This window comes from Rana temporaria, chromosome 1, assembly GCF_905171775.1.
Source record: "Rana temporaria chromosome 1, aRanTem1.1, whole genome shotgun sequence".
Taxonomy (NCBI): Eukaryota; Metazoa; Chordata; class Amphibia; order Anura; family Ranidae; genus Rana; species Rana temporaria.
In genome coordinates this window covers 598,305,367-598,329,506 of record NC_053489.1, presented here as the reverse complement: position 1 = coordinate 598,329,506, position 24,140 = coordinate 598,305,367, and positions in this window count along the sequence as shown.

Genomic DNA, 24,140 nt, shown 5'->3' with positions numbered 1-24,140 from the left:
TGAAAATGTTCTGAGAAAAATCACAACCCCGCAGGGTTTGGATCCAAAAGTGGTAAAATCATGTTGTCTGTAAGGCCCCATACACACGATAGAATTTATCCGCGAATATGGTCCAGCGGACCGTTTCCGCGGATAAATCCTCTCGTGGATTTCGGCGGATTTTCATGCGATGGTGTGTACACACCATCGCATTGAAATCCGCGCCGAAATCCTCTTGCGATGACGTGTCGCGCCGTCGCCGCGATTATGACGCGGCGACGTGCGCGACGCTGTCATATAAGGAATTCCACGCATGCGTCAAATCATTACGACGCATGCGGGGGATCCCTTCGGACGGATGGATTCGGTGAGTCTGTACAGACCAGCGGATCCATCCGTTGGGATGGACTCCAGCAGATGGATATGTTGTGCATGTCAGCAAATATCCGATCTGCTGGAATCCATCCCAGGGGAGATATATCCGCGGAAAAAGATCCGCTGGCGTGTACACACCATAGGATCTATCCGCTGAAACCCATTTGCTGGGATTTATCTGCGGATGGATTCTATGGTGTGTACGGGGCCTTAGAGTTATCAAAAGATTTGAGATGGATCATCGACAAAAAATGTACCTCCTGGGGGAGAATGAAATCAGCGCCCAACCATTTGTAAAAACAAAACGTTTGCAAACTTAGGTATTATGAGGTCCCCATGGATAAAAAAAAAAAGTGAATAAAAAAATATGAAAAAATTAACACAGGAATGATAGTATGTCCCCCCAGTAAGGACTACTAGGAAAAAGCACAGAGCACATGGAGGTGACAGTATCACATTGTGTAATAGTGGTTAACAATGAATTTGGAAATAGAGCATACAAGCAAGTTACCAGGAAGGCAAGTATATAAAGATAATACATGGCTGGAATGCTATTGCATATACTATGAGACCATAAACAAAGTAAATAAAGAACAAACAAAACAACAAAGGAATCAGGAGGCATCTGCCCCTCAGACCAAACTACTTCAATGCTCCAAACTGAGTCCAATCAGTATAGAAAGATAAGGGAAGAGAGATATATGGAGTTTTAGAAAGAAGAAAAGAAAAACATTCTCCAGCCAAAACACCCCACACCAGTAGTCTGAGAGTATGGGGTACAAATGTGGGTGCAAAAAGACTTACTGTAGCCACAGTAGAAAGTGGTTTGTTAGACATTATGCATACAGTTACCACTACTTTATAGCAGGTAATCCCAACACAAAGGGAGATTATTCAGGAATTTCAAGGAAGGACTGACTAAAGGGGCTGGCACACAGCAAGGGAGTCATACTTCATGTATCTGGAACACATTCAATCAGTCAAGTCTCTTAGATCCTGATGCATCCATCTGTGGTCCTGACATGGAGATGGAATAGCCCAAATTAGAGATGGGCGAGGAGTTGAGGGTACAATTGGAACAGCTTCAGGGTCAAGAAGGCCCAATTTGTTCAAGAGTTCCTTCCTTTATAGGACGTACCATTGTGGGGCACAATCAGACAGAAAACCCCATCTATAATGTATTCTGTTAGATTGAAAACTGTAGGGATTTCTTTAATTTTGCATGTTTTCTTCAGAGTAGCTGGGGATACACCTGGAAAAAAATCTTACGCATATTTCTTGAAGAACATTATATTTCTTCCAGGAAATCCTTAAGGCACAGAACTATATCCCTTTGGAGGCTTACCCATTTGTGGTTTGGGGCATAGGGCTTTGTGAATCCTATCGTAGGTGAAAAAATAGGAAAGGACATTTGGAAGCAGACATTGGAACTGTTTTGAAACTGAAGGCAGAAGATCTGTGACAGTCTTAGGGACTTCACACACACAAATTGTTGCACCTATTTATGTTATCTAAATCTTCCAATTGAGCTTGGACTTTCAGAAAATTCTCAGAAAGGGTTTAATGATTATTACGGAGATCATTATAGCAAAATTATGTTTGGTTTTAAGACTTCCAGTTCTAACGGGTCACGCAGCCAGCTCATTAGTTAACGTGTTTGTGGTTTTATGAAGTTTTATTTGAAATTTGTTAGCAAGCTTTTCACACATGGTTGCCGGCCTCTTATCTAAATCCGCTTTATTAAGGTGAAGAGGATACTCATGATCACCTGCCATAGTGGTTGCTGCATCAGACCCCTCCTGCATGTCTGGAGAGACGTGCCTCGCCTCGGCGCCATGTTGAGGCATTTTTCTGTGTTCTCAGGCATCAAGTAAGTAAACAATGCTTTTAGGTGCAGGTATGCACAATGAGTTTCCCAGGGGTTAGAAGTATAGGGGCTTTCAACTGGGGCGAGATGACCCTGGGGTGCCAGCTATAGTCTCAGTTACCCTCAATTTGGGGTGTTCGTGGCAAATTTGAAAAGCCACGGGACACCTTTTAAAAGTCTATGGGAGAAATCAAAAGTGTTAATTTTAAAGGTTAATATGCAAGTTATTGTCATAAAAAGTGTTTGGGGAACTGGGTCCTGCCCCAGGGGACATGTATCAATGCAAAATATTGTTTTTAAAACGGCCGTCTTTTTGGGAGCAGTAAATTTCGTACCTGGGGGCTGTTCAAAGTATGTGTCATGGATCTGCCACTTAAGGGTTAACGGTGCAGACTGATTTCAGTGATTAACAGCAGGCTGCCCTATTTAAACACTTCAGCAGCACAGTGTCTTCGCTGCCTGATCTGCAGTTCTGACGTGGATACTATCTGAGACCTGTTTGCTATCTGAAACCTGATTTGAACACTGAACCCGGCTTGTTTGACCACTCTACCTGAAACCTGATTTGAACACCGAACCCGGCTTGTCTGACTCCTCTCATCTCTCCTATCCTGACCCGGCTCCGTTTGACCATCCGCCTGCTTGACTTCACTGCTGCCAGATCCACCTGCTTGTTTACCGACTATTCTTCAGCCATCTTTCTGCACGATCACCTGTTATGACCCGGCTTGTCTGACCCTGCTTTCCCGGTATACCTGAACTGTACTAAACTTGTGCTGCTGTAGTCGCAGCTTCTGTGCGGGTCGCTGACCCTTCCTCCGCTGAGCGTTCAGCATCTTCTTGCCAGAGGAATTCGCCCACCTGCTTCTACACTTCACCACCCGGCACTCCTACCCCTCTGTGCTCCGAGCCCGCTGTCTCATATCCAGTGGCTCGCGAACCAGAGTCGTAAGAGAGGCTATACTGCATCAGACTCTACAAGACCAGGTACGTGACAGTATCAGGCAGCCATGACAGAGTCTGCAGGTGTAGTCCCAGCCATGGAAGAGGTGTGTAAACATCTAGCATCTCTTACCTAAGCTGTGAAAAATCTGCAAGATGGCTACTTAAGGTTGGAAGGACAAGTTCAGAATTTAACAGCATCTGGGGACGCCACTTCAGCATCTGCTGCTAGACCATCTACATCTTCATCCTCTTCTGGTCCGTCAGTAGTGATGTTGCCGCCCGAACCCAGGGTTCCCATGCCCGAACGATTTTCTGGAGATCGAACCAAATTCCGGGACTTTCGCAACTCCTGTCAGTTGTATTTTGCCTTGCAACCTCGCACATTTTCTTTGGAAGCCACCAAAGTAGGATTCGTTGTTTCTTTGCTTCAAGGGGAACCTTTAAATTGGGCACATCGATTGCTGGAGGAGAACAGTGTCCAAACCGAAACTTTGCCGTTCTTTTTCCAAGCCATGTCGCAACTTTACGACGACCCTCAGAGAACTGCCACAGCTGAAGCAGCTTTACTTGCTCTCCAACAGGGGCGAAGGGCAGTGGAGGACTATGTTACAGATTTCCGCCGCTGGAGTGTGGACACTCAGTGGAATAGCGCAGCCTTGCGTCATCAATTTCGTTTAGGTCTGTCCGAAGCCTTAAAAGACGGTGTCGGTCAAAGCCATCGTTGATTCAGGTGCGTGCAGCTGCTTCATTGACTCTTCATTTGCTGATATGCACAACATCCCTGTCCGCCCAAAGAACTTTACTCTTTCTGTTTTTTTGGCTGATGGCTCACACATCAAGTCCGGGCAAGTCACCCAGGAAACCTTTCCTTTACCTGCCATCTCTGCCTCCAATCATAAAGAACTTTTGATTTTGGACGTTATTTCGTCTCCTTTGTTCCCGGTGATCCTGGGGATACCTTGGCTCAAAGTACATAACCCTCAGATCGACTGGATATCCAAAGAAATCTCATTTTCATCCCACTACTGTCAAGTACATTGCTTCCCCAGACACCCTAAACCATCATCTACCTTGCTGTGTCTAAACTCTGATCCAAGCCTGCTCCAATCTGTTCCGAAACCTTACCATGAATACTTGGACGTTTTCAGTAAGAAAGGGGCTGATTCTCTTCCACCTCATCGGCCATATGATTGCCCGATCGAACTTCTCCCAGGAGCCGAGATTCCATTCGGGCGAATTTTCCCTCTCTCTGAAAAAGAACAAGATGCATTAAAAATGTACCTCGATGAAAACCTGGATAAAGGATTTATCCGCCCGTCCACGTCTCCAGCAGGTGCCGGTATATTCTTTGTTTCAAAAAAGGACCAAACCCTCCGTCCCTGTATCGATTATAGGGAACTCAACAACGTCACAGTCAAAAACCGTTATCCCCTACCGTTAATACCTGAACTTTTCCAAAAATTTAGATTTGCTGTCATTTTTACTAAATTAGACCTGAGGGGAGCGTACAACTTGATACGCATCAAAGAGGGACATGAGTGGAAAACAGCATTTCGTACCCGTTATGGTCACTATGAATACTTGGTCATGCCCTTCGGGCTATGCAACGCGCCCGCCACATTCCAACATTTCGTCAATGACGTATTCAGAGATTTTTTGGACATTTTTGTTATCGTTTATTTGGACGACATATTGATTTTTTCCCGTTCTCTTGAAGAGCATCGAGGACATGTCTGTAAGGTTCTGAACCGCCTCCGCCAGCACAGTTTGTATGCAAAAGCAGAAAAGTGCGAGTTCGAACAACAAACTATCCAATTCCTAGGCCTAGTAATTTCTCCAACAGGAATTGAAATGGATCAAAAAAAGGTATCTGCAATTTTAGATTGGCCCACGCCCTTGGACAAGAAGGGGGTTCAACGTTTTATAGGGTTTGCCAACTTCTATAGAAAATTCATTAGAGGTTTTTCTGCTATTGTGGCCCCCATCACACAACTTACGAAACAAAACCTCTGTTTTCATTGGAACCCTGAAGCTCAGAAGGCCTTTGATACCCTAAAAAGACTCTTTACGTCAGCTCCAATCCTCCGACACCCCAATCCAGCGTTACCTTTTCTTCTTGAGGTGGATGCCTCCGAAGTTGCCGTGGGAGCCGTTCTCTCTCAACGTCTGGGGGACAAGGATCTAATCCATCCAGTGGGATTCTTCTCTCGAAAACTTTCTCCTACAGAAAGAAATTACGACGTGGGAGACCGGGAATTGTTGGCCATTAAAACCGCTCTAGAGGAATGGAGGTATTTGTTAGAAGGCGCTACACATCCTGTACTGATCTACACAGATCATAAAAATTTGGAGTATCTGAAATCTGCCAGACGCCTTAAACCTCGACAAGCTCGTTGGGCTCTTTTCTTTTCTCGTTTTTGTTTTCACATTACGTACCGTCCTGGATCCAAAAACATTAAGCCAGACGCATTATCTCGAATGCACGACGATCCAAAGGACACATCTACCCCTGATACCATCCTACCGGATGGCAACTTCCTGTTATTACATGCAGATCTACTCTCTATGATCCGAGAAGCATCCTCCGACTCGTCCAAACCCTCTAACATTTCCCTAACGTCCAGAGACGGATTATTTTGGAGGGGAAGTCAAGTTTTTGTACCCGAAAACATCAGAATAGAATGAAACTTCTGCACGACCACCCACTTGCAGGTCACTTTGGAGTCAATAAAACCCTGGAATTGATACGACGCACCTTCTGGTGGCCCAATTTGGAGGACTTCTGCAAGTCATATATCAACTCTTGTCCAATTTGCAATCGAAATAAGACACCCCGAAATCAAGTATGGGGCTTATTAAAGCCTTTACCAGTACCCAACCGACCATGGGAGATGATCGCGATGGACTTTATCGTAGAACTTCCTCGCTCCGAAGGATATTCTGCAATTTTTGTTGTTGTAGATCGGTTCACCAAAATGGCTCACTTCCTGCCCTTGAAAAACACACCCTCTGCCGCAGAAACGGCTCGCGTGTTCATCAAAGAAATTATTAGATTACATGGGGTACCTTCCAACATTGTCTCCGACAGAGGGGTACAATTTACCTCTCGATTCTGGAGAGCCCTCGGTGAAACACTTCAAATTCAGCTTTCGTTATCCTCAGCCTACCATCCTCAATCTAATGGGCAAACGGAGAGGACGAATCAAACGCTGGAACAATATATCAGATGTTTCACTACCTTCTCTAAAGACGACTGGGCCTCTCTGCTACCCCTGGCAGAATTTGCATACAATAATGCCAATCACTCAGCTACCGGACAATCTCCTTTTTTTGCTAATTATGGTTTTAATTTAACATTTTTACCAGATTTCTTTTCAGATTCATCAGTTTCAGCTGTGCAGAGTACTATGGACTTTCTCAAACGCAACAATCAACTACTGCACAACGCAATAACCAAGGCTCAAGCCGACAACAAAAAAAATTTCGACAGAAAAAGAAGAGGTGACCTGGATCTAAAACCAGATGATCAGGTATGGCTGTCTACAAGTAACCTCAGATTACCTTACCCTTCTAAAAAATTGGCACCTAGGTTTTTGGGTCCTTTTCCGGTCAAGAAAAAGATAAACTTAGCTTCTTATGAACTGTCTTTACCTGATTCGTTAAAAATACATCCTGTATTTCACGTTTCTTTACTCAAGCCCGCAGTTGCTGATCCTTTTCCCAACAGAGGGTCCAGACCTCCTGAACCCATTCAGGTTGACGGCTGGGAAGAATATGTGGTGGAAGCAATTTTGGACTGTATGAAGCGACAAGGCCAGAATCAATTCCTAGTCAAATGGAAGGGGTACGGCCCAGAGGATAATTCTTGGGAGCCAGAAGGTAATATACATGCCAAGAGGTTGTTGCGTGCTTTTTTCCTTGCTCATCCTGACAAAAAAGCCCGACTGGGCATCCGGAGGCTGCCCCTTGGGGGGGGGCAATGTCATGGATCTGCCACTTAAGGGTTAACGGTGCAGACTGATTTCAGTGATTAACAGCAGGCTGCCCTATTTAAACACTTCAGCAGCACAGTGTCTTCGCTGCCTGATCTGCAGTTCTGACGTGGATACTATCTGAGACCTGTTTGCTATCTGAAACCTGATTTGAACACTGAAACCGGCTTGTTTGACCACTCTACCTGAAACCTGATTTGAACACCGAACCCGGCTTGTCTGACTCCTCTCATCTCTCCTATCCTGACCCGGCTCCGTTTGACCATACGCCTGCTTGACTTCACTTTTCTATTATCCATAAATGAAAAAACATCCATAATGGCAGCAAAAGTGAAATTGTAAATAAACAGTAAATAAAGTGACAGTGCTTTTGCGCTAATATAGATATGTAAAAACCCTAAACAAAATATATAGCAATAGATGCTGCAAAACCTAAAGTGTTTACAGTACACAAAATATATAGATGCAATAAAGTGGGGTTCTGCGCACCCTAACACGCAGACACGGTGAAAAATAAATAAATAAAATACCAATCTGTGAAGACGTGGAAGAGAGCAAATAAACGCTCAATAAATCAAGTGCAAAATATAAATAAATAAAAGTCCAAACTTCAAAGTAAAAATAAATTACAATGCAATAAGGATCACCGAGATAGGTCAATAACCGTGATAAAAGTCCAAAGTAGGATGAAAACTATGTAAATGGTGATAATCAAGTGCTAATGTTCATATAAGCTGCCAGAGAAATGTAACTGATGTGATCTCAAAGCAATCCAATATGAGTGTTGCCAGACGAGTGTAATAATCCCTCCCTGGGCTCCCGGGACTCTTACCTCCGCGTAGATAATAAAATGCCTCCACTATAGGTGTCACTCCCGGTCCTCCGTATACAGGCTCCACCAATCCTCCTTAGATATCCATGGCCAGGTCCTCAGTATATCCAGATAATGGGTATGTCCAGGAGGAAAACAGGGGAAACACAAAGACAAAGGAGGGGACTCCAATCGTGAAGTAGTAAGCACCGGAAATATTTAATAGAAGGAAAAAACTGCGCTTACATGCGATCTGACAGATTACAGCAAAGAAACTTTTTAAAAACGAGCGGCGTTTCAAGCGCCTGTATACGTCACTCCAGGTGGGATTGGACGGGAGGACGTACACCTGGAGTGACGTATACAGACGCTTGAAACGCCAATATGGAGGGATTATTACACTCGTCTGGCAACACTCATATTGGATTGCTTTGAGATCACATCAGTTACATTTCTCTGGCAGCTTATATGAACATTAGCACTTGATTATCACCATTTACATAGTTTTCATCCTACTTTGGACTTTTATCACGGTTATTGACCTATCTCGGTGATCCTTATTGCATTGTAATTTATTTTTACTTTGAAGTTTGGACTTTTATTTATTTATATTTTGCACTTGATTTATTGAGCGTTTATTTGCTCTCTTCCACGTCTTCAGTTACATTTCTCTGGCAGCTTATATGAACATTAGCACTTGATTATCACCATTTACATAGTTTTCATCCTACTTTGGACTTTTATCACGGTTATTGACCTATCTCGGTGATCCTTATTGCATTGTAATTTATTTTTACTTTGAAGTTTGGACTTTTATTTATTTATATTTTGCACTTGATTTATTGAGCGTTTATTTGCTCTCTTCCGCGTCTTCACAGATTGGTATTTTATTTATTTATTTTTCACCGTGTCTGCGTGTTAGGGTGCGCAGAACCCCACTTTATTGCTTGACTTCACTGCTGCCAGATCCACCTGCTGGTTTACCGACTATTCTTCAGCCATCTTTGTGCACGATCACCTGTTATGACCCGGCTTGTCTGACCCTGCTTTCCCGGTATACCTGAACTGTACTAAACTTGTGCCGCTGTAGTCGCAGCTTCTGTGCGGGTCGCTGACCCTTCCTCCGCTGAGCGTTCAGCATCTTCTTGCCAGAGGAATTCGCCCACCTGCTTCTACACTTCACCACCCGGCACTCCTACCCCTCTGTGCTCCGAGCCCGCTGTCTCATATCCAGTGGATCGCGAACCAGAGTCATAAGAGAGGCTACCCTGCATCAGACTCTACAAGACCAGGTACGTGACAGTATGTATGTCAAGTAGCACATGTTTCCCATGTTTAGAACTTTCCCTGCACAAAATGAAATTTCTGAAGGAAAAAAGTAATTTAAAAACTACTCGCGGCTATTCATGAATTATCGGTCGATTTTTTTCAATGACTTTTATCTGTATTGCCGGGACCCTACAATTCATTAATAGCGCGAGTAGTTTTAAATTACTTATTTTTTTCCTTCAAAAATGACATTTTTTGCAGGGAACCAAAATTAAAAAAAAAATGTGTGGAGGTCCCCCCAAATTCAATATCAGGCCCTTCAGGTCTGGTATGAATATTAAGGGGAACCCCGCATAATTTAAAAAAAATTCCCCCAAAAAAGACCCTTAAGGTCTGGTATTGATTTTAAGGGGAACTGGTGTGGGGCCCCCCAAAAATCCATACCAGACCCTTTATCCGAGCATGCAACCTGGCAGGCCGCAAGAAAAGAGGGGGGAAGAGAGAGCGCCCCCCCTCCTGAACCGTACCAGGCCACATGCCCTCAACATGGAGAGGATGCTTTGGGGGTCTGTGATCCCCCAAAACACCTTGTCCCCATGTTGATGGGGACAAGGGCCTCATCCCCACAACCCTTGCCTGGTGGTTGTGGGGGTCTGCGGGCAGGGGGTTTATTGTAATCTGGAAGCCCCCTTTAACAAAGGGGATCACCAGATTCCACCCCCCATGTTAACTGGTAACGGGGTACATTGTACCGCTACCATTTCACAAAAAAGTGTCAAAAAAGGTAAAAAAACACACACAGACAGCTTTTAATAAAAAATAAATAAATAAATTATAGCGATGTACATCCTTCCACGACCCGGACCCGTGCTACCCACCGCTACGAACCATACAGCCTCCTCTATAGAAGGCTCCCGGGCGAATGACGCGTGAGCCATGTGACATTTCTTTTAAACCCGAGGGCGGGGTCACCCATGATGTGGACGAGTTACCCCGTCCTGTTCTGATGTAACTGAGGTTTCCGATGGCTTCCCTGTGGTGTCACGGGTGACCCTGCCCCCCTCTGGCGCATCACAGGCTGCTTTATCTAAGCCTACATTTCCTAATGTCAAATGCTTTTGCCAATTCCAAAAACCTAGATATGTTGCTTACAGCATACCATGCACTACTAAGCAAGGACTGCTTTTCATTTTCTCAACCCTCTCACCATAAATTGAGAGAAAAAGTGGAAAAACAAAAACTGCCACAATTTTATTCTACAGGTCCTATGCTTTCAGAGAATATACAATTTTTTGGGGGTTAAAAAGTAATTTTCTAGCAAGAAAATACAGATTTTAACATGTGTGTGAAAAATTTAAATTTAAAAAGGAGTATAAGACAAACACTCCTGTAAATTTAAGTTTCTAAACAGATTTCAAAGGAAGAGCCTTCTTCAACAGAGTGGTTGAGCAGTGGGAGATTTAAGTATTTACGCCTTTCTCATGCAGGGACAGATTTTTGTCTAAATCTATTTTCCCAAATGGGTCACTTTTAGGCTACTTGCATACTAGCCTGGTGTGCCTGGGAGGCAGAGGCACAGTGTCCAGACTAGCTGCCTTCAGCCCCTAACCTGTTAAAGTCTACATCCTTTTGCTTCAGGAATCACAGGTGCAGCATTCAACCCTGTTGCATGCAGTCTGCAACTTGTCAAAGTATATGGCAGGCTGAAATCCATGGCATCTGAATGTTCTTGAAAGCTGTACCGAGTGGTCACAATCACAGTTCTGTGTGTACAGCAACATATGCCAAGAACACTGTGTTCACTAAGAGATACTAAACTCTATACAGCATGCAGCCCTATCCAGCAATGCAGCAATTTCAGCCTGCCATAGTCTTGGACAGGCTGCAAGCTGCGGGGCTGTATGCTGCACCTGTGCATCCTGAGTACACTAAAAAGCCAAGACTGAATGCACATGGGCTAAATGCTTAGTGTGCAAGTAGCCTTAAGTTTTTTGTAAACTCCTGGTATGAAATATGAACAAAGCACATCATTCTACAGTGTTTACTTGTCTCTCTACACAGAGTGTAATTTTTCCCTGCTGTCACTGATAGATTTTCCAGACACCCTGAAATAAAAAGGTGATGGGTAGGAGAGCTCCATCACAGCCTGTGATTCATATCCTCAACTCTACATAATTTCTGTGTGCCATAAGGAGGGAATGTGTCCCTTCCCTCCAATAAGCTCTCAGAGCTCTTGTGCAGCAGTGTGTAACATCAGCTCCCAGCCCCCTGCTATGTGCATCTGTAAAAAAAATATATCTCTGAATTTTACAAGACTGTGGACGACAGCTGTTGATCACCTGCGGATAGTTATTTCCCTGGTTATACATAAGGATCATTTTCAGTTTTGACTGTTGTGTTAAGTGAGGAAATTAGGAGTTGATCACTTCTGAACCACCCACCGCATATATACGGTGGCAGGGTGGCCTGGCTTTGCAAAATCACATACCTACTCCTGCTGTAATTGGACACAGCAGGAGCCAATCAGCGGGTTCAGCGCCCCACCAGGACCCACCAATCGTTTACATAAAAGGCAGAAAGGCAGTCTGACTATGTAAACCAAGCAGAAAATTTAGATTTTGTGTTTCTACTAAGCAGAAACCCAGATCTCTGTTTCCCTCCAGTCACAGCATTCCTCCACAGTTATAAAGCACTCCCTAGGAGTGCACTTAACCCTTTGATCGCCCCTGATGTTAACCCCTTCCCTGCCAGTGTCATTAGTACAGTGACAGTGCATTTTATTTAGCACTGATCACTGTATTGGCATCACTGGTCCCCAAAAAGTGTCACATAGTGTCAGATTTGTCTGCCCCAATGTTGCAGGCCTGCTAAAAATTGCTGATTGCAGCCATTATTAGTAAAAAACAATATAAGAAAAGCCATATATAAACATCCCATAGTTTATAGACGCTATAACTGTTGCGCAAACCAATCAATGTACACTTATTGGGATATTTTTACCAAAAACATGTAGCAGAATACATATTGACCTAAACTGATGAATAAATTAGATTTTTTACATTTTTTTAAGTGGATGTTTCATAGCAGAAAGTAAAAAATATTGTTTTTATTTCAAAATTGTTGGTCTTTTTTGTTTTATAGTGCAAAAAATGTAAACCAATTAGAGGTGATAAAATACCACCAAAAGAAAGCTATATTTGTGAGACAAAAAGGGCATCAATTTTATTTGGGTACAATGTTGCACAGTGCAATTGTCAGTAAAATCAACGCAGCGATGTATCGCAAAAAAATTCCTGGTCAGGAAGGGAGTAAAACCTTACAGGGCTGAATTGGTAAAGATTTGTTGTGGGGATTACGTTATATGACAAAATTAAAGTAGGGTAAGTGTTTAAGCGATATTAAAGGTAGATTTGCAAAAAAATAATGACAAACATATTTTACTTACCTGCTCTGTGCAATGGTTTTGCACAGAGCAACCCGGCTCCTCCTCTTTCAGGGTCTACTGCATCTCCTTCTCTGAATGCCCCCATAGCAAGCTGCCTGCTGTTTGGCCTGGTTTGGCTTGGTTTGTTCTTCTGTGTTTACCATTTTCAAAATTAATAAATAGCATTTCCAGACCATGATTACATTTTTTATCATGGCCATGTTAAAATGTGAATATTTTTGCATCTTTGTTGTCTGACAATAGTTTATTAATGCAATTCTTCTTCTATTTAATGTTGTAAAGATAATGTTTTAGGCTTCATCTGCTGCTTGTTAATTCACAATAGTATGATTTTTATCTATGAGTATGATAGAAAGAAGGAAAATAGTAAATGAAAAGAGCTGGTAATTAAACAACGTATATGAATTGCATTGTCTAAAACACTGCATAAATTAGTTTAATTAGGAAACATTAATAGTAAAACAAAGAATATTCTCAAGCAACCAATTTATGCCACTGTAATCTTACACATTAATTCTTTGCAGCAAGAACATCCTCTTAGGCTGTTCTTTAATGTTTTTTAATTAAAAGATTAATAGATCTAATTCACTGTTCCTGTTGGACTTTTAAAAATATAAGGCTTTTTTTATTATACAAAAAATGTTTTAAGTATTTTTTTCTTAAGAAGAACAGTTCATTTTTGGTAGATGTGGTGATGATGTACATAAAAAATAAAGTTTTGGGTTAAGGCATGTGCTTAAAAAGTTTGTCCTTACCCGTGTCAGCTAGGGTTAATGTCCAAATGAACAAGGCCAAAACTGCAAGCAAATGGGAAAACGAAAGTTCTTTTGCCTAAATTTCTGTCAGTTTTGGTGGCAGGAAAATTGATATGCTTAGTCACAAACTAAAGTCAACTAACACATTTAAAGGTATCACATTTGCACAAAATATATGGTGAAAAAAATCATGTGTTGAATTAAAAAACTAGACAAATGAGCGAATAAGGCTGTCTTAGTCAAATGGGGGTCAATTCACTAACATTTACTGCATACGTTAACACAGTCATTTGACTAATTTGCATACATTATTGCAAAGAAACGATTATGCAGTATTTACCACAAAAAAATGTGGCAGTAAAACTTTGAAAATTTGTAAGTCCAATTTGCAAACGAACCAGAGCTTAAAAAAGCATGCAATATCTACCACCAGGGTTTTGCTGGCGGTATAACATGCTGTATTTGTCAAAAGACAGTGTGGGGGTTGAGGGGACCCCACGCTGGTTTTTGACAAATAATGTAGCTGTTTGTTAAGGAGCGGGCCTGGAAGCCGGCCGCCGCATCCTTAACAACAGATGACTCATCAGCTGTCACCAGGTTATGCGCTGACAGCTGAATATAAATAAAACATTTCAGACAATTAAAAACAATGAAAAAAACAATATCCCCCCCAATGCATTCCAGGCTCATGCCATTCTTAAAAAATGGCGTGGGGTCCCTCCCAAAATCCATACCAGACCCTTATCTGAGTATGCATCCCAGCAAGTCAGGGAAGGATGAGTGAGTGCTTTGAGGCAGGGGGGCTTGCCCTCCACCCCAAAGCACCTTGTCCTCATCCCCCACAACCGTGGCTTGTGGGGCTCTGCAGACAGGGGTCTTAAAGGAATATGGACCCCGTTTAAGAAGGGGGCCCCAGATCCCATCCCCCATGTGAATGAGTATGGGGTACACCTACCCATTCACCAAAAAAGTGTAAAAAAATAAATAAAAACTCGGAGATGGGTTTTTGACAATTCCTTTATTAAAAAATAAAAAAACTGTGTCCCCCAATGTAAATCCATCATCAATTACACTGCCCGTGCACCGCTGCCCCTAAAAAGAAAAAAATGCTCCCGCCGCTCATGAAGGATGTCCGCCTACTGCAGGCTCTGCCATATGACATCTCTTATATAGGTAAGGGATGGAACCACCTGGGTTTGTCACCTGGTAGTCCTGCCCCTTTGTGACGTATGTTTTTTTAATACATTTTTGGGCCTTTTTTATTTATTTCGAAAAAAACAGTGATGATTAATACATATGACCAAAAGAAAGCTCTACTTTTGCTTTAGCAATGCAACTCAACAATATCATAGGATGTAATTTAAACAAGTTGATTTCATAAATTTTCACACTACCCATCTTGTTCTTTGTACACTCAATATCTGCCTTGACACCACAATAATGGGGCATGTTCTGAAGCTCATCAGAAAAAGTGGCTTGGATAAAGCTGTGACACGTGCTCAGTATTAGGCTCGTTTCACACTATGCAGTTTGCGTTTCTGCAGTGCATTTTGCTGTGCGTTTTGCATTTTTGCACATGCGATTTTTGCAGTGATTTGCATTTTTTATGCTTTTTTTTGCCCAATTTGTTGTTGGGCAGATTAAAAAATGCAAATTGCAGTAATATTGCTGCAAAAATTGCTGCAAATATGCAGCTTCTCAGTTGAAGCTTTTCTGCAGCTTCTCTGTTAAAGTCTATTGAACCAAAAAAGCACAGTTTTGCATTTAAAAAGTCTCTGACGCTTTCCATAAACTCAGAGTCTGAAAAAAGCATAGATGTGAAAGTGTCCCATAAGAAAACCATGTTAAATGAACTGTAGTAAGTTTCAGCTAAAAGCACCAAAAAACGCATGCAGTGTAGATGTGAACTGAAAATAACAGAACAAATCCAGTTCAATGTGACTGTAGGCTACTAACTATGCTTGGAGAGAGACATGATTTTATATGGAAAATGTCAAAGCAAGTAGCTGGACTGTTGCTGCAAATAAACATGGTGTTTAACTGAAAGTGTTATTAAACCCAAAACCAAAAATGTAATATATTGCAGCTTACCAATCCTTAAAGTGGATGTAAACCCACTCTCATCCTTTCTAAACTACTGCCATAGTGCTGATCTATAAGGGTATAGATGCCTCCTGCATGTATCCTTACCTGTCAAATGTTTCCCCTCTGTCTGTTATAAGAACTGAAAAACAGCAGATTCTGTGTGTGGATCTGTCTGGAGCTCGGTGGGTGGAGTCGTGATGCCAGTAGACTCCCCACCCACCTCTACACTCCCCTTGTCAACATGCATTTTTTCCTATGTATTCCTTACACTAAATTTTGCTATGATCACTAACATCCAGTCAAAATCCATAAAAGTAACCCCCTGACTTCAGAAAAGGAGTGGGGATGGAAATTAAAAAATAACACATGTCTCCAGGCTAGTGCATGAGATATGTAAATAACCTGTCACTCACAGCAAGGGGGTGGAAAGGACTAAGGTTTTTCTCTGTAAGTCCGTTTTATTTCACTGAACAATAAAAGAGGATTACTCAGAGCTGGATTAACTCTGTGTGGCAAGACTGGGCACAGATGATAGGAAATCTTATACTGTACATTGTGACATCAAAACATAAATAAAACATTTGGGTTTACACCCACTTTAAATATGGTGGCTGCATTTCTTTTAAAATTTTTAAGGCTTGTTCCCTCTGTTTTCACCTGGACAGTAAATGGTATTAGCGTACCCCCACTCTGGATGAAGGAGCACAGGCACAGGTGACAGCAGAATTACAGCAGATACGCCGACAAATTGAAGCCAAACTCCAGCTCACACAGCTGTCACACAAGCATTTACAGTTATGCCTCGTACACAAAACCGGTTTTCCTGGCAGGAAAACTGCCATGTGAGCTTTTGGCCAGTAATCCTGGCCGTGTGTATGCTCCATCGCAGCTTTCCCGACAGGCAAACCGCCAGGAATCGTGGCAGGAAAAATTAGAACATGTTTTATTTTTTCTTGCCAGGATTCCCAGCGTTTTTTAAGCCGGCAGTTTTTCTTATTAGCCTGTCATCCAACATTTGTTGGTCAAAAATTGGAAAACAATTGTCTAAAGGAGCGTACTAACGGTAAGAATTTAGGACAACAACAATCTCCTTCTGTTTTTCGTACCGTGTGTATGACGCTTTACATGGTCTTGGTAAATCTAAAAAACAAAAATCTGCAGAAAATCTAATTGTGTAAATGTGTGTATGGGGTCTAAGGCTTTGTACACACGCTACACAAATCAGATGAGAAAATTCATAAGATGAGCTGTCTGCAGATTTTCAGATCATTATTACTAGGGATGAGCTTTATGTTCGAGTAGAACATAAGTTTGATTCGAACATTGGCTGTTTGCCTGTTCGCCGAACAATTTGGGGTGTTTGTGGCAAATTCGAAAAGCTGCGGAACACCCTTTAAAAGTCTACAGTGGGTATCGAAAGTTTGAGCACCCCAGGTAAAAATTTGTATTAATGTGCATAACAAAGCCAAGGAAAGTTGGAAAAATCTCCAAAAGGCATCAAATTACAGATTAGACATTCTTATAATATGTCAAAAAAAGTTAGATTTTATTTCCATCATTTACACTTTCAAAATTACAGAAAACAAAAAAATGGCGTCTGCAAAAGTTTGGACACCCTGCAGAATTTATAGCATACACTGCCCCCTTTGCAAAGCTGAGACCTGCCAGTGTCATGGATTGTTCTCAATCATCGTCTGGGAAGACCAGGTGATGTTAATCTCAAAGGTTTTAAATGCTCAGACTCATCTGACCTTGCCCCAACAATCAGCACCATGGGTGCTAATTTTAAAGGCGTATATGCAGGTTATTGTCATAAAAAGTGTTTGGGGACCTGGGTCTTGCCCCAGGGGACATGTATCAATGGAAAAAAAAAGTTTTAAAAACTGCAATTTTTCGGGAGCAGTGATTTTAATAATGTCTAAAGTGAAACAATAAAAGTGAAATATTTTGTACCTGGGGGGTGTCTATAGTATGCCTGTAAAGTAGCGCATGTTTCCCGTGCTTAGAAAAGTCCCTGCACAAAATGAAATTTCTAAAGGAAAAAAAGTCATTTAAAACTACTGGCGGCTATAATGATTTGCCGGGTCCCGGCGATACAGATAAAAGTCACTGGAAAAAAACAGCCTCGGTTACCCCCTTAGTCCCTTACCAGGCCCTTTGGGTTTGGTATGAATATTAAGGGGAACCCCCGAACCAAAATAAAAAAACATGGGTTTCCCGTGACATTGATACATGTCCTGTTACATTGATACATGTCCCCTGTTCGTAATCTAGAATTAACATTCGTGACACAGCAATTGATGAATAGTGATGGACGAACATCTGACGGGATGGTTCGCGAACGCTAACCGCAAACTTTTGCAAATGTCCGCAAACCACAAGTTCGCGGTGGGCCCCATTGACTTTAATGGCAGGCGAATATTAAAAACCTTCAGGTAATATTTGCAGCCACAAAATTCTTACTAGCTGTGCACAAATAGTCCCACAGCATGGACACTGACCTACCAGAAGTATTAAGTGAAAAAAACGGATACATAAGTAAGTGCCGGCCATTACAAGCCCCAAAAATTTGCCGACAGGCGTTCACCTGACAGCAAACAACTTTGTATTCTGTGGCTGGAGGTACATTAAGCTATTCACCGGATACAAAAGTAAGTGTCGGCCATTACAGGCCCCAAAAATTAGCCACAGGCGTTCACCTGACAGCATATAACCTTGTTTTCTGTGGCTGGTGGTATATTAGGCATTCAACAGATACAGAAGTAAGTGTCGGCCATTACAGGCCACACAAATTAGTCCACTGCCACAGGCGTTCACCGGACAGCAAACAACTTTGTATTCTGTGGCTGGTGGTACATTAGGCATTCAACAGATACAGAAGTAAGTGTCGGCCATTACAGGCCCCAAAAATTAGCCCACGGCCACAGGCGTTCACTGGACAGCAAACAACTTTGTATTCTGTGGCTGGTGGTACATTAGGCATTCAACAGATACAGAAGTAAGTGTCAGCCATTACAGGCCCCAAAAATTAGCCCACAGGCGTTCACCGGGCAGCAAACAACCTTCTATTCTGTGGCTAATTATTAAATAATTATTATTTAATTATAACAACTTGTGTATATTAATTTATACAAATTTTAGCAACTTATTATATTATGTTTTTATGTTTTTGTTTATAAACAATTTCTCTTCATGCATACACATCATGCTTGTCGGGGTTTTCCCATATTACATCATGGGCATGACTATATTATACAAACATTGAACATATTTGTCTGCACATAAATAAATAGGTATTTAATTTACTTTATTGCACCACATGGGTCAGATTTAAATGTTATCTAATCAGATTTAATTAAATTCCACTTAATTCATTTCACTTAATGTTGGACCATGTTCTTATATATATATATATATATATATATATATATATATATATATATATATATATATATATATATATATATACACATATACATACATACACACACACACATTTATATTCACATATTTATTTATTGTAATTTTTGTGCACTTGCATATCAATAATTTGTTGTTGTTATGTTTTATTTCCAACACAGATCAGCACCGAATTCATGAATAATTCCACATTCGCATACTGTTTCCACATTTTATTACTATGCTAGTTTGTATTTATATTTACTTAACAGCACTTTATTTTTGCAGTATATTTATATATATTTATTAATTTATTGCATTTCTTTGTATGTTTTTCACATACACTTATAAAGTCTATATCAGGGATAAGCAATTAGCGGACCTCCAGATGTTGCCAAACTACAAGTCCCATGAGGCATAGCGAGACTCTGACAGCATCAAGCATGACACCCAGAGGCAGAGGCATGATGGGACTTGTAGTTTGGCAACAGCTGGAGGTCCGCTAATTGCTTATCCCCGGTCTATATCATAAAATGTGTTTTAGGTTAGAATGTCACATACACGTGTGTGTTTTTGTTTTTGATTGTGCAGATTCTGTTCTGAACATGGGTTGTGTCAATCAGGTATCTAATTTTCTAATGCTGTGCAGACTAGCTCTAATTGGTTTGGATGGGTTCAAAGTTTTCCATATAAATTTCCATGGCCGCAGAAGTCTGCATGAGTCGCGCATGAGCAGCCACCGATGCAAAAAAAACAAGCTCCCAGAACCTGTCCTGCCGCAGAGTTCGTACAGGTAGTCGTTAACTGCACATTTATGCTGGAGCAGCCTATCAAGCATATACAATGTTGAGTTCCATCACGTCGGGCAGTCACAAATAAGACGTCTGATGGGAAGGTTGTCAGCAAGGCGAGCCATGGCCGTGTAAGATCTTCTGAAATGGGCTGAGATTTTCCTGGCCTGCCGCGAGACGTCCTGGAGCCCAGGGTATTTGGCAACGAATCGCTGCATGACCAAGTTCAAGATGTGTGCCATGCATGGCACGTGTGCAATTTTGCCCTATTTCAGCGCACTCAGCAGATTGACACAGTTGTCGCACACCACTTTATCAACTGTCAAATTGAGCGGTGTTAGCCACTGATCTGCCTGTGAACGCAAAGCTAAAAGGAGTGCAGGACCAGTGTGGCACTTGTCTTCCAGGCACAACAGACGCAGCACAGCATGGCAACGTCTCACCTGGCATGTCAAATAGGTTCTGGGGATCTTGGGCGGCGCAGCGGAAGAGAAGGTAGCATCGTAAAATGAGACACGCACTTTTGACAAAAATCAGACACTCGGTCGCACAACAATCAAACCATGTGTACGAGGCTTTAGCGATAAATAAATAAATACAAATTTTACTTTTTTTTTGACCAGCAAAAGGTGAGCCTTTAAGCAATATTTGCTTATCCTCAAGTTCAGCTTTAAGCAAAAATGCAAAATTTGCTTAGATACATTGGGCCAGATCCACGTACCTCGGCACATATATAGGCCGGTGTAGCGTATCTCAGATACACTACGCCGCCGTAACTTAGAGCGGAGGTTCCTTATCCACAAAGAATTTGCGCCGTAAGTTACGGCGGCGTAGTGTAAATGTGTCGGCGTGAAATTCAAATGTGGGCGTGTTTTATGTTAATTTAACTTGACCCCACGTAAATGACTTTTTTTTTTAACGGCGCATGCGCCGTCCATGGGGGTATCCCAGTGCGAATGCTCGAAATCATGCAAATAGTCAATGCTTTCGACGTGAACGTAATTTTACGCAAAGCCCTATTCGTGAATGTTTTACCCAAACGACGGAAAATTAGACGCTGGCCCATACTTAACATTGCGTACGCCTCATAGAGCAGGGGTAACTATACGCAAAAAGCCTTACGCAAATGACATAAAAAATGCGCCGGGCGGACGTACGTTCTGAGAATCGGCATATCTAGCTAATTTGCATACTCTGCGCGGCACCTATGATCCGACGGCGTACTAAGACGTACGTCAGTCGGATCTAGCCCACATTCAGGGGCAAAGATACGCCGGCGCATCGTAGAACTTACGCGGCGTATCAATAGATACACCGCCGTAAGTTCTTCGTGGATCTGGGCCATTATATTGTTCTTTTCAATTACATTTTTATGTTTTTCTAATAAAACAACATATGCAGTACAAAATAGCAAGTGCAGCACCTGCACTAGAGTATGATGACTGGAGCATGCAGCCAATATATTTATAAGAGAAGCTGTACATTAATATATCCTATGTACCTCTGTTACAATAGACTGGTGAAATATTACAGCTGAGATAGCTCTGGCTGCTTCATATATTCCAGCAAATGCTTTCAAATGACAGCCTCAGAAGATCAATCTAAAGCTATGTCCTGATGATTAAATCTGCAATGAACACAGGAAACATACATAAGATAAAGCAGTGTGTGAGATTAATAAAGGGAATTACTTCTATAAGAGCAGCCAGCGCAAAGATGCCTGCACTCATTTAATGCTGAAGCAGCAGCCTTTACAACTTACCTGCTAATATATGGCAGTATTGCAAAAACGTATCAATTGATTTTAGTTTCTGCTATATAATTATGTACCAGATGTTCTGTTTTGAGTTGCTACAGAAAGAGAAGTATCACTATTGGTCTTAATTAAGTATGCTTTTTTAACCATGTGTATACCTTGGATTTTCAAACTATACATCCATATTTAGGAATATAGCCCAAAGCATACAAACAATTACCATACCTTTTCTCATGCATTTATGATTTAAGCTGAAAGTGCGTTGCGTAGGAGTCAGCGTACAGTATGAGCAACTGCTACAAGGTATTGGGACAAGTTGTGCCCAATAATTTATTAATTAAGTTAGATCCAATTAGATCAGATCAACTCATACAACATTGATATGTTCCTAAACAGAGAACATTGTTATCAAATAGACAGTTTAAACATTCTGGGCATTAGCCTTAACATTCTGATGAGGTAAACAAACATATCATTAAATCTCCGCAGGCTACCTTTGCTTACATATACATTTTTAATGTGACTGTTAAAAGGGTTGAACTCATAAAATTACTTTGCTTTTGGCTGTGTTCCAAAGCCCTGTGGCAGAAACGTGGAATTAACTGGTTTTCCTAATATATATTGGACATTGCAGATAATGAGCAATGCCACAAAATCTGTGCCTTTTTGGCAATATAATGCATCAGCTTGTTTCATAAATAATATTTTTCTAGGCTCCTTCTTTTGTAAGTTATTTGCTGGCCAGTGGCCACATTGAAAAGTGCAGTTTTTGAGCAATGTTTAACCACCTTGATACCAGGCACTTTCATCCCCTTCCTGCCCAGGCCAATGTTGAACTTTCAGCACTGTCACACTTTGAATTATAATTCCACAGTCATGCAACACTGTACGAAAATAAAAGTAAAAAACCACAAGAAACTGTTTTTGACAAGTCCTTGACAAAAAAATTGTGTCCCTCAATGTACATCCATCATCAATCACAATGCCCATCAGACCAAAATAATGTAAAAAAAGGAGGCCTCTGAAAACGCTTTGCTATCTTCTTAAAGCCTTCTCTAGCTTTGTGAGCGTCAACTATTTTCAGTTTCAGTTTTCTCGACAACTTCTTAGAAGAACCCATGGTGCTGATTGTTGGGGCAATGTCAGATGAGTCCGGGCATTTAAAACATTTGAGATTGACATCACCTGGTCTTCCCAGATGATGATTGAGAACAATCCATGACACTGGCAGGTCTCAGCTTTGCAAAGGGGGCAGTGCATGCTATAAATTCTGCAGGGTGCCCAAACTTTTGCAAATGCCATTTTTTTGTTTTCTGTAATTTTGAAAGTGTAAATGATGGGAATAAAATACATTTTTTTTACATATTATAAGAATGACTAATCTGTAATTTGATGCCTTTTGGAGATTTTTCCATCTTTCCTTGGCTTCATTCTGCACATTAATACAAATTTGTACCTGGGGTGCCCAAACTTTCGATCCCCACTGTATTTATGTGTATATGTGCATGTATATATGCATGTGTGTGCATAGTATGTATGTGGGTGTGCATGTGTGTATGTATGTGTGTGAATGTATGTGTATTAGGGTGACCATGATTGCCCGGGACAGTCCCGCATTTTGTAGGTCTGTTCCGGGCACCTTCAATCCAGGACAATACAGTGTCCCGGGCCAGTCTAATGGCCCCAAAAAAGCTGCCACATAACAGCTTTACTCAATGACAGTACTTGTCCTGGCCGGAAATGCCTGGATGAGCTCAATCCCTGCCCCCTGTTTGTGATTGGAGAAATCATAAATCCTGCCTCTTGTGTCCAATCACTGTGCTGTGATTTGTTACAGCACAAGTTGATTTTTGGGAAGGGGGGTGTCCCTGAATTGTAGTTTGGAAATGTGGTCACCCTAATGTATATGTGTTTGATGGGCACAGTGGCAGCCTTTGATGGGCACAGTGGCTGTGTTTGATAGCATAGTGGCTGCGTTTGATGGCACAGTGAGCCTGCAATTGTTTGTTTGTTTTTTCTGAATTTTTCAGTTTGTCTTCACCCCCCTAAAAGTTTTGTACACCAGCCAGCACTGGTTTATATATGTGCGCATATTACGTTTGTTATCTCAGATATTTCTTAATGGCAGGCTGCTGACATTTCCTGAGCTGCAGGCCAGATTTGATCTACCGGCCTCTATGTGGTTCTCCTATATCCAGCTAAAACATGCAGTGGCGGCACAGGGGAATGCAGTGGAGTGGACAATGTCTCCCACTCCGGTCTTCCACTTGCTTCGGTCGGCCTCTGAGACCAAGGGAATAATTTCCCAGTGCTATCAGATGCTACTAACCGAACACCTGGACGCGTTCCCATGTGGGGCTTTTTCTGCTTGGCAGCGGGATCTCGGCCAGGTTACAGGTGACCAGTGGGAGGAGGCCCTTCAATCCTTAACTACATGCTCCCTAAATGTTGCACAAAAAGTCTCACAACTATACATACTATTGAGGGTACACTATAAACCGGTGAGACTGCACAGGATGGGTAGGCGGGCGGACCCGCAGTGCTGCCGATGCCAGCAGCATGAGGGGGACCTGATACATCTTCTGTGGCGCTGCCCGAAGCTGCATAGATACTGGAGCGGGGTGGTGGAGACAATTAATTCAGCTTTTCAGACTAAGGTTCCGGTAGATCC